This window comes from Eptesicus fuscus, chromosome 3 (assembly GCF_027574615.1).
Source record: "Eptesicus fuscus isolate TK198812 chromosome 3, DD_ASM_mEF_20220401, whole genome shotgun sequence".
NCBI classification, from domain to species: domain Eukaryota; kingdom Metazoa; phylum Chordata; class Mammalia; order Chiroptera; family Vespertilionidae; genus Eptesicus; species Eptesicus fuscus.
In genome coordinates, this window is record NC_072475.1 from 53639702 (window position 1) to 53652210 (window position 12509).

Genomic DNA, 12509 nt, shown 5'->3' on the forward strand with positions numbered 1-12509 from the left:
TAAAAAAAGGATGGAATTAAATAAAATATGAATAAATGATACTTTGCCTTTCAAAAAAAAAATGTATAATCCAAATATTTAAATCCAAGTATTTCTTCAATTATGATTTTGGAAATACATATAAAAGAAAATTTTAAAAAATAGTTATAAAATTAAAGAACCAGTTATATTCTTTGTTCAAAGTAATATATTCATATATTTTGCAAAGAATCATATTTAAATGGTGGATGCATTAAAAAAGAACTTGCAAATTGAAGATTGGGGTGACAGAGCATTTATTTATTTATCCTCACCGAATGATATTTTTATTGATTTTTAGAGAGAGAAACACCTGATGTATGAGAGAAACATCGATGGCTCACCTCCCATACCCGTCCTGACCGGGGATCAAACCCACAACCTAGGTATGCACCCTGATCGGGAATCGAACCAGCAATCTTTTATTTTATTTTTATGTATGGGACAACACTCAACCAACTGAGCCACCTGGCCAGGTGAGCATTTAGAATTGTGATGTGTGCACTCAGACCTCATGATTTGCCTCTCTGGCTTTCTCTCTTAATGATGATGTTGTTAAAATATAGACAACAGAATGGCTTTTGAGTCCTTGACTCCCAATAACTGTTTCATATCCTGCAGGTGGGAGAGGAAATTTACACACTTTTTCTGAAGGACTATTTAGCATAATTTATCAAAGATCTTGACATAATAGGCTACTTTTGATTCAGTAGTTACACTTCTAGAATTTATCCTAAGGGTACAATATATGTAAAAGTATTTTTATAGAAATATTTTCAAATTTTCCAACAACCCACTTCAATGACTGTATTAAGACAAGTTTGAAAATAATAGAATCTATCTATCATTACTTAAAATATATGTCATAATGAGAGCCTAATAAATATTACTGAAACAGAGAATTTCTTATAGGTATTTAGATTGAAATTATTGTGAGTATGCTTAAAACGATCATGTCTGGAGTTATTGGAAGAAAAAATATCATTGACTAGTTACTAAAGTAAGTTTTATTATAGACATTACTTTCTTTTTTTCAGGGTCCAGGGATTTAGATTTGAGATTGCATATTCTTAGCCCCTGGAAAGGCAGCAGTAAAAGGTAAAGAAAGAGCCCAGGCTAAGGGAAAAGACGGAACAGGTTCAAAGCCTAGCTCTGACCTTGGGTACATCACTCAACTAAAATGGGAATCATAGAGCTTGTATTCAGATAAGGCTTAAAGGAACACGCAAAAAATTGTTTTTGTCATCATTACAGCGCCTTCATCCACAGCAGGTGCTTCAACACACCCAGGGTGGGAGCTCCCTGCTTTGTAAGCGGCTGGTTGTACCGCTGGGTCCCTTGACATTTGCCTCTAGAAGTTGGATTCCCTCTACGCCTGGACAAACAAGTGAGGAGTTGTATCATTTTAAATTTGTTGGAATGCTAATTAAATGTATGTCCCTGAGAATCTGTGCGAGAAAGGACAGTTCTGTTGCAAGTGACTTTTCTGGCAAATGCCCTATCATTCAAATGCAGTAACTGACCATCCTTTTGAGAAGAACTGTAGCATTTCTGAAGGGACTACAGACCACTATTTTGGAGGTGAGAATACGCAGGCCAGAGAGGTGAAATGATAGGAACAAGGTGCCACAGGGAACGCCGTGTAGGGGTCTCCAAGCGCTGTTCCCACCCCACGCCTAGCATACCTGGTCAGCCAGGGCTCCCCCCGGGCTCATGAGAAGAGTCTCATCTGGGAATGGCAGAGGCTGCCTCTTCCTGGAGGGAGGCTGGAGGCCACAGCAGCTCTTCTCCCCTGGGACTCTCCCCACTACCACTCTGGGCAGCCAATGTGTGAAGTGTCGCATAGAGCACGACCCTGCTCGAATGAGTCAACTGGTTTCCCTCTGTGGTCAGGGTCAGCCCTGAGAACCAACAGAGGTCATTCGACTCATTCTGTCCCATGGCCACAGGCTGCATTGGGCCACAGGTCTTTACAAGTGCACATCTGCTTCCCTGGGGAGGTAACACCTTGCTTTTACGTGGCTGGTGGCAGCTCTGTGGTGTCACCTTTGTCAATGAGAGACCCACATAACACCTGTGGGTGGGCACCCAACCCATAATGCATTCGTTTCAAACTTGTCATTTCCTTTCAGTGTCACAGGCTTGTTCTCTCTGGTCACTTCTCTCCGGTTGTGGCCACTGGTGACAATAACGCCGGCCTTGCCAACCTCACCGGGTTGTGCTGAGACTGAATAAGAGGTGTGTGTGTGTGAAAAGGCTTTGTCAGTACAAGGAAATGTTGTGGATTTCATTGGTAAGAAAAGTAGTGTCAGAATTAAAGGGAAGGCAGAGATCCTCTGTGCAAACGGGAGCTGGTGTTGAAATAAATGAAACAGAGCAGGTGCAGTATCTCCTTCCGTCCGTGGGAGCCGCAGGATGTGGACTTGGGGGTGTTCAGAGAGGGTGAGACCACCCAGAGCCTGTGGGAGACTATGGGCAAGATAGGGGTTTTAGGCGATAACCGAGGCTTATTGCCCAGATGGAAATATATCACCCCCACACCCTAAACCTTGGTTCTCTAGAGAAAGAGCACACCTGGGAAATGAAATGATAAGTATTCCTGATTACTGACCAGCTAAATGGGATAGTATTCAAGCTCCCAGATTGCTTTCCTGGTTCGTAATTATAATAGCTAAAGTTTATGGACTGCTCATCTTGGGATAAGCGCTATGCCCGATGCTTTACATATATTAGGGTCCTCACAAAACCCTAGCAGGTTATTTTTATCATCCCCATCTTACAGGTGGTAAATTGAGTCTTGCAAAGGTTTAGGCCCGTGGTCAGCAAACTGCGGCTCGCGAGCCACATGCGGCTCTTTGGCCCCTTGAGTGTGGCTCTTCCACAAAATACCACGGCCTGGGCGAGTCTATTTTGAAGAAGTGGCGATAGAAGAAGTTTAAGTTTTAAAAAATTGGCTCTCAAAAGAAATTTCAATCATTGTACTGTTGATATTTGGCTCTGTTGACTAATGAGTTTGCCGACCACTGGTTTAGGCCATAGAGCTAGAGAGCATGTCAAAGCAGCAATTCAAACTTAGCCTGTGGTTGAGTCCAGCAAAGCTCAACCTCAATACCACAAGCCCCAGCCACCCAGGATGCTGGCTATACTTGACTAAAAATCATGCATTTTCACATACTGATTCCTCTGTTGAAAAGGCCCCTTTCCTGGTCTTCTCCAACTGTCTAACTCCTACTCATCCTTCAAGGCCCAGTGCATATGTTACCTCCTCATCACATCCTAATTGTTCAATAATGCATATAATATGCTAGTATATTATAGATGTAGTTCCTATTGATTTTTAGAGAGAGAAAGGCAGGAGAGGGAGAAACATTGATTTGTTGTTCCACTTATTGATGTATTCATTCATTGCTTCTTTTATGTGCTCTGGTCAGGGATTGAACTCACAACCTTGGTGTATTGGGATGACTGAGCTGCCCAGCCACAGCTTGAAGATTTTTTTATTATTATTTGATTTCTATGTTTGTGAAAATGAATATGAGTAGCTCCTGTCAGTAATTTAACTTTCCTCCTTTTCATTATAAAAAATGTTAGCATATAGCTAAGTTGAAAGAATTTGACAATGATCACTCATGTACCCATCACCTAGATTCTACCCTTCAATTTAAAAAAAAAAAGAATTTTATTGACTTTAGAGAGAGGAATGGAGAGGGAGAGAGAAATATCAATCAGCTGTTTCCTATACTTGACTCTACCGGGGATTGAACCTGCAGCCTAGGCATGTGCCCTGACCAGAAACCAAACCCACCACCCTTTGGTGTCCAGGATGATACTCCAACCAACTGAGCCACACCAGCCAAGACTACTATTAACTTTTTACTAGTTTTTATCACATATCTATCCATCTATCCTTTTATCCATCCTTCAATCCATCTTATTTTTTGATGCATTTCAAAATAGAATGCAGTCATCAATACACTTCCCTCTAAGTAGTTCAGAATGCATATCAAGTGATCTAATTTAAAAGTTCCTGCCCTAGCTGAAACCGTTTTGGCTCAGTGGATAGAGCGTCGGCCTGCAGACTCAAGGGTCCCAGGTTCGATTCCGGTCAAGGGCATGTACCTCGGTTGCGGGCACATCCCCAGTAGAGGGTGTGCAGGAGGCAGCTGATCGATGTTTCTAACTCTCTATCCCTCTCTCTCTTCCTCTCTGTAAAAAATCAATAAAATATTTTTAAAAAAGGATGCTAACCAGACCTCATGGAGAGCAAACAAAAGTACCTAAAAATTAAAAAAAAAAAAAAAAAAAAGTTCCTGCCCTAGCTGGTTTGGCTCTGTGGATAGTGTTGGCCTGTGGATTAAAGGGTCCTGTAGGGGGCATGCAGGAGGCAGCTGATTAATGATTCTCTCTCATCATTGATGTTTCTATCTCTCTCTCCCTCTCCCTTCCTTTTTGAAATCAATAAAAAAATATAAAAATATAAAATAAAATAATTTTTAAAATTCCTATGTTTTCAATCTTCCAGATCAATATAATTAATTTAATCTCAACTTAATTGCGATTGCAAAGCCAGGTGTTTTATTTGGGAAAAATATTTATGTCTTATAAAAAAAAGAACTTGATGATCACTATCTTACTATTCTCAGCCAAAATTAGGAGGAAAGCATTTCATACTGAAGTGTAAATGACTGATATCCTCTTTCATGCATTATACTTTAATAGTTATTTATATAATAATAATGAAAAATAATAAAGTTTCATGGTATAGTTTCAGAACGGTAGGGGAGATAAATTTGCCCTTTCAAAAATCCCTCAAATTATACTGGCAACGTGGCTATTCTAAGGCTGATTTTTTTTAACTTATTTGAATTTACAGAGGAATATCCTTTCCTACCCCCCAAATAATGATTTTTAGGAAATCCTTGAATGAATCCAAGGCAATTGAATTATAACTTAACCCTTTGCACTCACTTGCTTTTTTCTTGATTCCTTTATTCTAATGCTAACCATGTTGAGTCACACTCGACATCTGAGTGCAAAAGGTTAATGCTATTGCTTAATAAAAATAGCACTTGAGGTTGCAAAGGCTTCTTACAGACATTTGATCTCATATCCTATATAATTAAGAGGTAATATGCAAATTGACCATCATGCCCTCACAAGATGGCTGCCTACAATCAGGCCGGCAGGGGGTTTAGTGAGGGACAACCAAATGACTGAACAAGCAGGCTGCATGGGGCAACCAAGCCAGCAGGGGGATTAGTGAGGGATGACCAAATGACTGAACAACAGACTGTGTGGGACGACCAGGCTGTGAGGGGCGACCAGGCCGGCAGAGGGGGGAAGTTAGGGGCAACCAGGCCAGAGAGGGGGACAGTTAGAGGCTACCAGGCCAACAAGGGGGGCAGTAAGGGGTGACCAGGCAGGCAGGCAGGCAGGTGAGTGATTAGGAGCCAGCAGTCCAGGATTGTGAGAGGGATGTTTGACTGCCGGTTTAGGTCCAATCCCCGGGGATCGGGCCTAAACCGGCAGTCGGACATCCCCCGAGGGGTCCCAGATTAGAGAGGGTGCAGGCTGGGCTGAGGGGACCCCTCCCCCGTGCACGAATTTCATGCACCAGGCCTCTAGTAATACTCATAACACTTCTACAAAGTAGGCATTATTCTCTCCATTAAAAATTTTTTTAATTGATTTTAGAGAGGAAGGGAGAAAGGGAAACATCGATTGGCTACCTCCCGCACATGCCCAACTTGGGGTCAAACCCAAAACCTGGCTATGTAGCCTGACCAGGAATCAAATCCACCACCTTCTGGTGGATGGGACAATGCTCCAACTAACTGAGCCACACCAGCCCAGGCTATGTCCATTTTTTATTTTTATTTTTTACTGCAGTAAAATATACATATAATTTACCAATTTAATGCCTTTCCAGGAGCATTAAGTAAATTCACATTGTCATTCAACCTTACCGTTACCCATCTCCAATAGTTTTCATCATCCCAAACTGAAATTCTGTTAAATGTAACTCCCCATTCTTCCCTCCCTTCAGCTCCTGGTAACCACTATGCTTTCTTCGCTATATATTTGCCTATTCTAGGTACCTCATGTAAGTAGAATCATATAAGTGGAATCATGTAACATCTGTCCTTTTGTGCTGGCTTATTTAATTTAGCACAATGTTTTCAAGGTCACTCCATTGTATAACATGTATCAGAATTTCATTCCTTTTTATGGCTGAATAACATTCCATTGTAAGTATACACCACATTTTGTTTATCCATTCTCCATCAATGGACAGTTGGGTTGTTTCCACCTTTTAAATATATCTATTTTTATCGATTTCAAAGAGGAAGGGGGAGGTTAGGGAGATATAAAAACATCAATGATGAGAGAGAATCATTGATCGGCTGCCTCCTGCAGCCCCACCCTGGGGATCGAGCCTGCAACCCGGGCATGTGCCCTGACTGGGAATTGAACCGTGATCTGCTGGTTCTTAAGTCGACGCTCAACCACTGAGCCATGCCAGCTGGGCATGTTTCTACCTTTTGATCATGGTAAGTAATGCTGCTGTGAACATTAGTGTACAAACATCTATGTTCTAGTCCCTGCTTATTATCTCCGTTTTACAGATAAGAAACCCAAGACTCAAAAAAGCAAAAGTGAATTGCTCAAGTCACATAGTTTGTAGACAGTGAAGCCAAAACCAAATCTGAGTTCTGACCCAGGTAGGAAGTGCTCAATGTGAACCTGTCTGAGAGGACTATACATTGAATGAATGTTCAACTGGATTGCATAGATATGTATTTATTGGTAAACAGCTACCCCATGAATCCCACCACAGCAGCCTAGCCACTGTCTTGGAACTCTCAAGGCTCCCACCATGATCCAGCAACCCAGGACCCTGCTTCTAATGATAATGTTCATTCTGATTGGTCAGTGCCTCTACCATGTGGTGTCTGATATTCTAAATAGCACCCCTGAGTGTTCATGGGTTCATGATCTCTGTGGGGATGAGGCAACCTACTGACACCATGGATTGTACTTATGACAAAGATGAGGATCGTTAGAGGTTCTGCAAAAGAAACCAGAAAGCCTAAAAAACAGAGGATATAGAAGGGAAAAAGAAGTCAGTATTATTAGCTAAGATGGAAGCTTAGGAACCCGAGGAAGGATGCAAGAACCTAGAACAAGAGAAAGGTCATTGGGGGAGGCCCATGAGGAAGTCACAGGGTACCAGGCTGGGCAGAAATAAGGAGACCATTAACATGTCTGAGGCTGAAGTAGTGGCCCAGGGCTAGTCAGGGAAAGACTCATTTGCCATTGACCCTGCAGGCTGAGGGAGGGACTTCAGCCTTGGCGTCTGGTGGGACCATTGAGAGGAGACACGGAAAGGCAGGAGAGACCTAAGGGATCGTGGCTGGCCCAGGAGAGGACAGTAGGAAAGATCAGGAGGAGCCAGTGTCCAGCCTGACATTTAAAATGGAGTGACATGAGGTTATTGAAGAACACGACGTGTACTCTCAGATGAGCTTCTACTGGCCACTTTGGGTGCTGGGCTGCCTCACTCACTTTCTGCTTGAGAAGAGCCAGGGTGAATAGCTAGAGCCCCAGATGCCATCTCCTGAAGAGAAGTCCCCTGCCCATTCTTTTCTTTCTTTCTTGGCAGCAGAAAGTAGTGTAGACACATGGCACAGCACCTGACTAAGGCAGCCTTCTAGGTTGTGTGTGGAATCCCTGTGTCCTCAGGGCTTTGTAGCCACATTTAGCCCATTATTGGTACCAGCCTTGCTCTTCTTGCCCACCTCGATGGTGAGAACCATGACAGAGTCTCTACTTCCTCCTTTATTCCCGTTGTTCAGTCTTGAAACTTCTCATGCATTAAAGTGAGAAGACACATGTGGTCTGCTCTCAGCACCTGACTCCATTTGCTCTGGAAATCAGTTGGTTTTGCCTACCCACATTCATTTCTCCTTCTGGTAACAATTCCTTAACTCCCCTTTGAGGAAATCACCAGTTTCTTTCTTTATTATTTTGATTTTTAAAAAATACATTTTTATTAACTTCAGAGAGGAAGGAAGAGGGAGAGATAGAAACATCAATGATGAGAGAGAATCACTGATCGGCTGCCTCCTGAACGCCCCACACTGGGGATCGAGCCCACAACCCAGGCATGTGCCCCTGACTAGAATCGAACCCAGGACCCTTCAGCCCGCAGGCTGACGCTCTATCTACTGAGCCAAACCAGCTGGGGCTATTATTTTAATTTTTAATTGTGGTAAAATAGACATAACATAAAATTTACCATCTTAACCACTTTAGGTGTAGAGCACAGTAGTATTAAGTGCATTTACATTGTCATGCAATCAACCCCCTTATTTTCTGAAGAAGCTCACGTTCAGTTGAGTTTGACCTTCACTCCTGGTTCCAAGGAGAGGCCTGTGAACAAGCCTGGGCCCCTCAGAGCCTCCTTTTCCCTAACCACAGTGATTGGTTTATAATGGGTTCACGAAGCCAAGCCCATGAGAATCAATCCAAGGATTGTTGCTAGACTTTTGGGAAAGAAGGCTTTCTCTTCCTGCTTCAGGTGCCAAACTGGTGACAATTAAGCCTGGTGCAGCAGGCACCCATCTTTGCCACCAACTTTAGTACCTGCCTGATAATGAAGCCTACACAGAGGAAAGCAATGCTGAGGAATGGCGATAGATGGATTCCTAGCAATGTTTAAGCACCTGTATTTAGCCATGCCGGAAGCTTTTTTCCATAGACTTGTTGGTTATTTGGAACAATAAGTTCACTTTTTTCTACTTTTTTTTTTTTTTTTGCTGAAGCCAAGCTAATTGGGTTTTTGTCATTTGTAACTAAAAGACCCCTAAACTCAGATTTACAATTACTTGTGAGTCTTGATAAGATAAAAGTATCATTGTCGTGGGCTCTCCCTCCATGGAGCACACCCTCCCCATTCCCCTAATTCTCCCTCTTTTTCCCCCACAGGCCTGCATCTCCTAAACTCTAAGAAACCCCAGAGAAGCTTGCAACCAGTGCAGCATGTGCAGTAGCAGTTTATCCTGGGCAACACACTCCCCCCCCCCCATCCCTAAGGCCCCCTTTTTCTCTGACTTAGTGAGCCAAAGCCACGCAGCTTAGGCTCATTCCCCACCTAGTACCTCTCCTTTTATTCTAGGCCCTTCTTTGTTCCACTGTCCCCAGTTTTAATAACTGTTCTCTAAAACTCACCTGGCCAGTCTGGTGTGGCTCTGTGGTTGAGCATCTCAATTCCCTGTCAGGGCACATGCCTGGATTGCAGGCTCAATCCCCAGTAGGGGGCATGCAGGAGGCAGCCAATCAATGATTCTTATAATTGATGTTTCTATGTCCCTCTCCCTTCCTTTCTGAAATCAATAAAATTGTATTTTTTTTTAAAAAAAGTATCATTGTCCTTTTTTCCTCTCCTTAACTCTCTCAGCTTTCAGAGATCATCACTTAACCTAACCCAGAGCGTCCCACACAGGGAGCCAGGACAATTTGTTCAGTGATGAAGTTGAGAAGAATGGTTTTAGGAGGGGAGGGAAGTGAGTATAATGAAGAAATTTTACTAAAGGCAGAAGTATTTGTCACTAGTGTGTGGACACATCGGTGAGCATCGCTGAGCACACAGCAAGCCTGCCCTGAGAAAGGTGATGTTTTTCAGTCACGGTTGAGAGCCGCCCCTCCCCTAACTTATGTGGTTATAATGTGGATCTGAGGTGTAACCAGGATGCAGGTTACAATCAGTGCTGGCGTCACTCTTCCATGACAAAGAGAGATCAGAGACAGTCAGGTCAGTGCATTCCTCACTCGGGCCCCAGGACAAAGACACCAGGAGCCCGCTGCTGTCTGTTTGGGAGGCTGCGCTCTTGGGTGATGGGTTGAAACACTATGTGGGATCAGGTTTCTATGGGTTTTCATGAAGTTTCATGAGGTTACCCATTAGATGAAAGCACCCTCTTGGTGAAACAGGTTTTTTGTTTCTTTTCTTTTCTTTTTCTTTCTTTTTTTAACCTAAAGGCAGGAGTTGAGCTGGGGGTTTTTTTTGTTTGTTTATTTTTGTTTGGTGTTTGTGTGTGTGTGTGTGTGTGTGTGTGTGTGTGTGTGTGTATGTGTGTGTTGTGTGTTGTTTTTGTTCTGGGCCCATAATTCTATAATTCCCTCTAGGAACTCTCAGACATACCTGTAAAAACCTATGGGGTGTGTGAGGCAAATAACTAATTCTCAGGGCTGTGAAACCCACAGAAACAGTCTGTGCAGTGCCGACAGTGGGTGAAAGGAGGACAGAAGACCAGCTTCATAAATTCAAACTATGTCTACTGTCCAAGCTCCCAACAGGCTGTACCCATCACGGAAGAAACCTCCCAAGGGTTCCTCTCGCTTCTCCTGGAAGTGCACCACCCCAGAGCAGCCCCATCCGTGAGCTCCATCCCCAGGCCCATGCCTCAGCCTCCTTGAGTCGCAGCCACGGTTGGGCACGTGGTCACCGTCTCTCAGGCGCCAAGTGAGCTGGCGCCCATCCTGAAGGCGGTACAGAGTCAGGGCCGAGTCAGTGGCTCCTGACGTAGGTCGGCTCCCGAGTGCATGGGAATACGTGCTGAATCCTCCAGAATCCAGCCCACATGGAGGCTGTGAGGAAGAGCGCTGGGCAAAGATCAGAAAGGCCTGGGATCTGGTCTCCCTCTGAGACCATTAGCTAGTGAATTTCCCGAGAGCACTATGTGGCAAAGGGGCTTTGCCTGTGTCCTTCACAGCTCTGTTCCCAGCACCCAGAGCCGGCCTGCGGGCGGAAGGCATCCGTAAGCATGTGTTGCTGTCAGTGAGTAGCAGTGTCTTCATCTATGACTTGTGGGGCAGGAAAGAAGACCCAAGCACCCCAACATGCTGAAGTGCTCACAGAGCAGTCTAATTGCATCCATTCATCCAACCCAGGAGGAAGCATTCTTGCTCCCATTTTGCAGATGAAGAAACTGAGGCTTGGGAACTCTCCTCACAAGGCCAGTCATCCAGCTCTCACACCAGGAACCTGAAGCCCGTGTGGGTTCCCCTACCTACACCACACCACCTTGCTCAGGTCTCAGCGCTCCTTAGGGACGCAAATCCACCTACCCCCGAGCTGTAGCCCCCGCACTGGGCACAACAGCGGCGGCGCTTGGATGCAGCAAGCCACTGCCTCCCCGACAGCCCCCAGCTGTGGGCCGCGCTCGCCCACCTCCAAAAGGGTGGCAGCCCGCCACGCAGGAAATACTCACGGCTCCCGCAGGCCCAGGCGGCTCCTCCGAGCGCATCCTCTCCCAGGGCTCCGGCCTCCTCGACAGCAGCCCAACACAGGGCTGGGCTGCCTCCTCTCTCGGGAGCATCAGATTATTTTAGCGCTTGCGGAAGGAACTGACGGAAACTGAAGTCACATGGAGAGCGCGCTGCTCTGCAACTCAGCACTCAGGGCGATCAGGCATCAGAGAAGGAACTGCCCCCTCGGGTGGGTGGTGAGGGGGGAAGGGAGAGGGCAGCCGGTGGGAACGGCGGCCCCAGGACTACCTGCTGGGTTAGCGGAGAAGGAGGGCAGGTATTGGTCAGGTCCCCCAGCAGTGCTAGCCAAGGCTCCCCGGGCTTTGTTGCCTTCGCGATTCTGAGCTGGAGGGCCCCTGTCTGTGAGCTCTGCTGACTCAAAAAACGCTGCCCCGAGGTTACGTCCGAGCGTCAAGGCTGGGGCAGACTTTGGAAATGGGTAGGACACAGGTTTTCTTTCCACTTGGGAGCAAGTCCACCTCCTGGAAGAGCCATCTAGCCAGCCGATCTTTATTAATAATCTCCCTGTATGGGTCCAGCACATCAAACACAGGAAAAAGAAATGGAAGCTGCTTTGTGGTGGACTGTCAGAGTGCCGGGAGCTTATTGATCGTAGACTGGATAAAATTGTGCACCTGATGTGTACAAAATCCCCTGCTAGCTCTCGCCAAGAATTTTTTTAAAAAAATCGAATTAATGATAGTTACCATCAAAAAGGCTGCCAGGCACTATGCTAAGAACTTTATTTGCATTATCTCCTAGCTTGTACACTCTAGGAGCTCACAATCTAGTGGGGAAGGTAACATGTGGACAGTCAGCCGCATGCTGAGCGAGGACAATGGTACTAGGAGCGGCAGAGAAGGGATCTCCAGTGCTGCTGCCCTTTCCCATCGGATCTGGGGCGTCCAAGTGTCCTGGAGGGTTGGCTCGCATCTCTTGCTGCCTGTTGACTTGCGATGCTTTATTGCATTATTACCCTTGGCATGGCCATCCTAGGAGAAGAGGAGCAAGTCCTTCCTGCTCCAAACATCCAGCACATTGTCTGCTCTATCCCCTCCTTATCACAAGCAATTCCACTTTTGTGTGTTTTATTCATTGAGGTTCTCTATAGAATTTCTTTTTTTTAAAAATATATATATTTTATTGATTTTTTACAGAGAGGAATAGAGAGCTAGAAACAT

At 45.0% G+C, this 12509-nt stretch overlaps 1 protein-coding gene across 1 annotated transcript in view; it reads right to left on the minus strand.

The window, feature by feature from the left end:
* NRROS (negative regulator of reactive oxygen species) overlaps nucleotides 1-11393 on the minus strand; it is a 28750-nt gene extending 17357 nt beyond the window's left edge. The window contains exon 1 of the mRNA XM_008160540.3: nucleotides 11292-11393. The gene's annotated coding sequence lies outside the window, so the exon portion shown is untranslated. The remainder of the gene's footprint in view (nucleotides 1-11291) is intronic.
* Between the last annotated feature and the right edge of the window lie 1116 nt (nucleotides 11394-12509).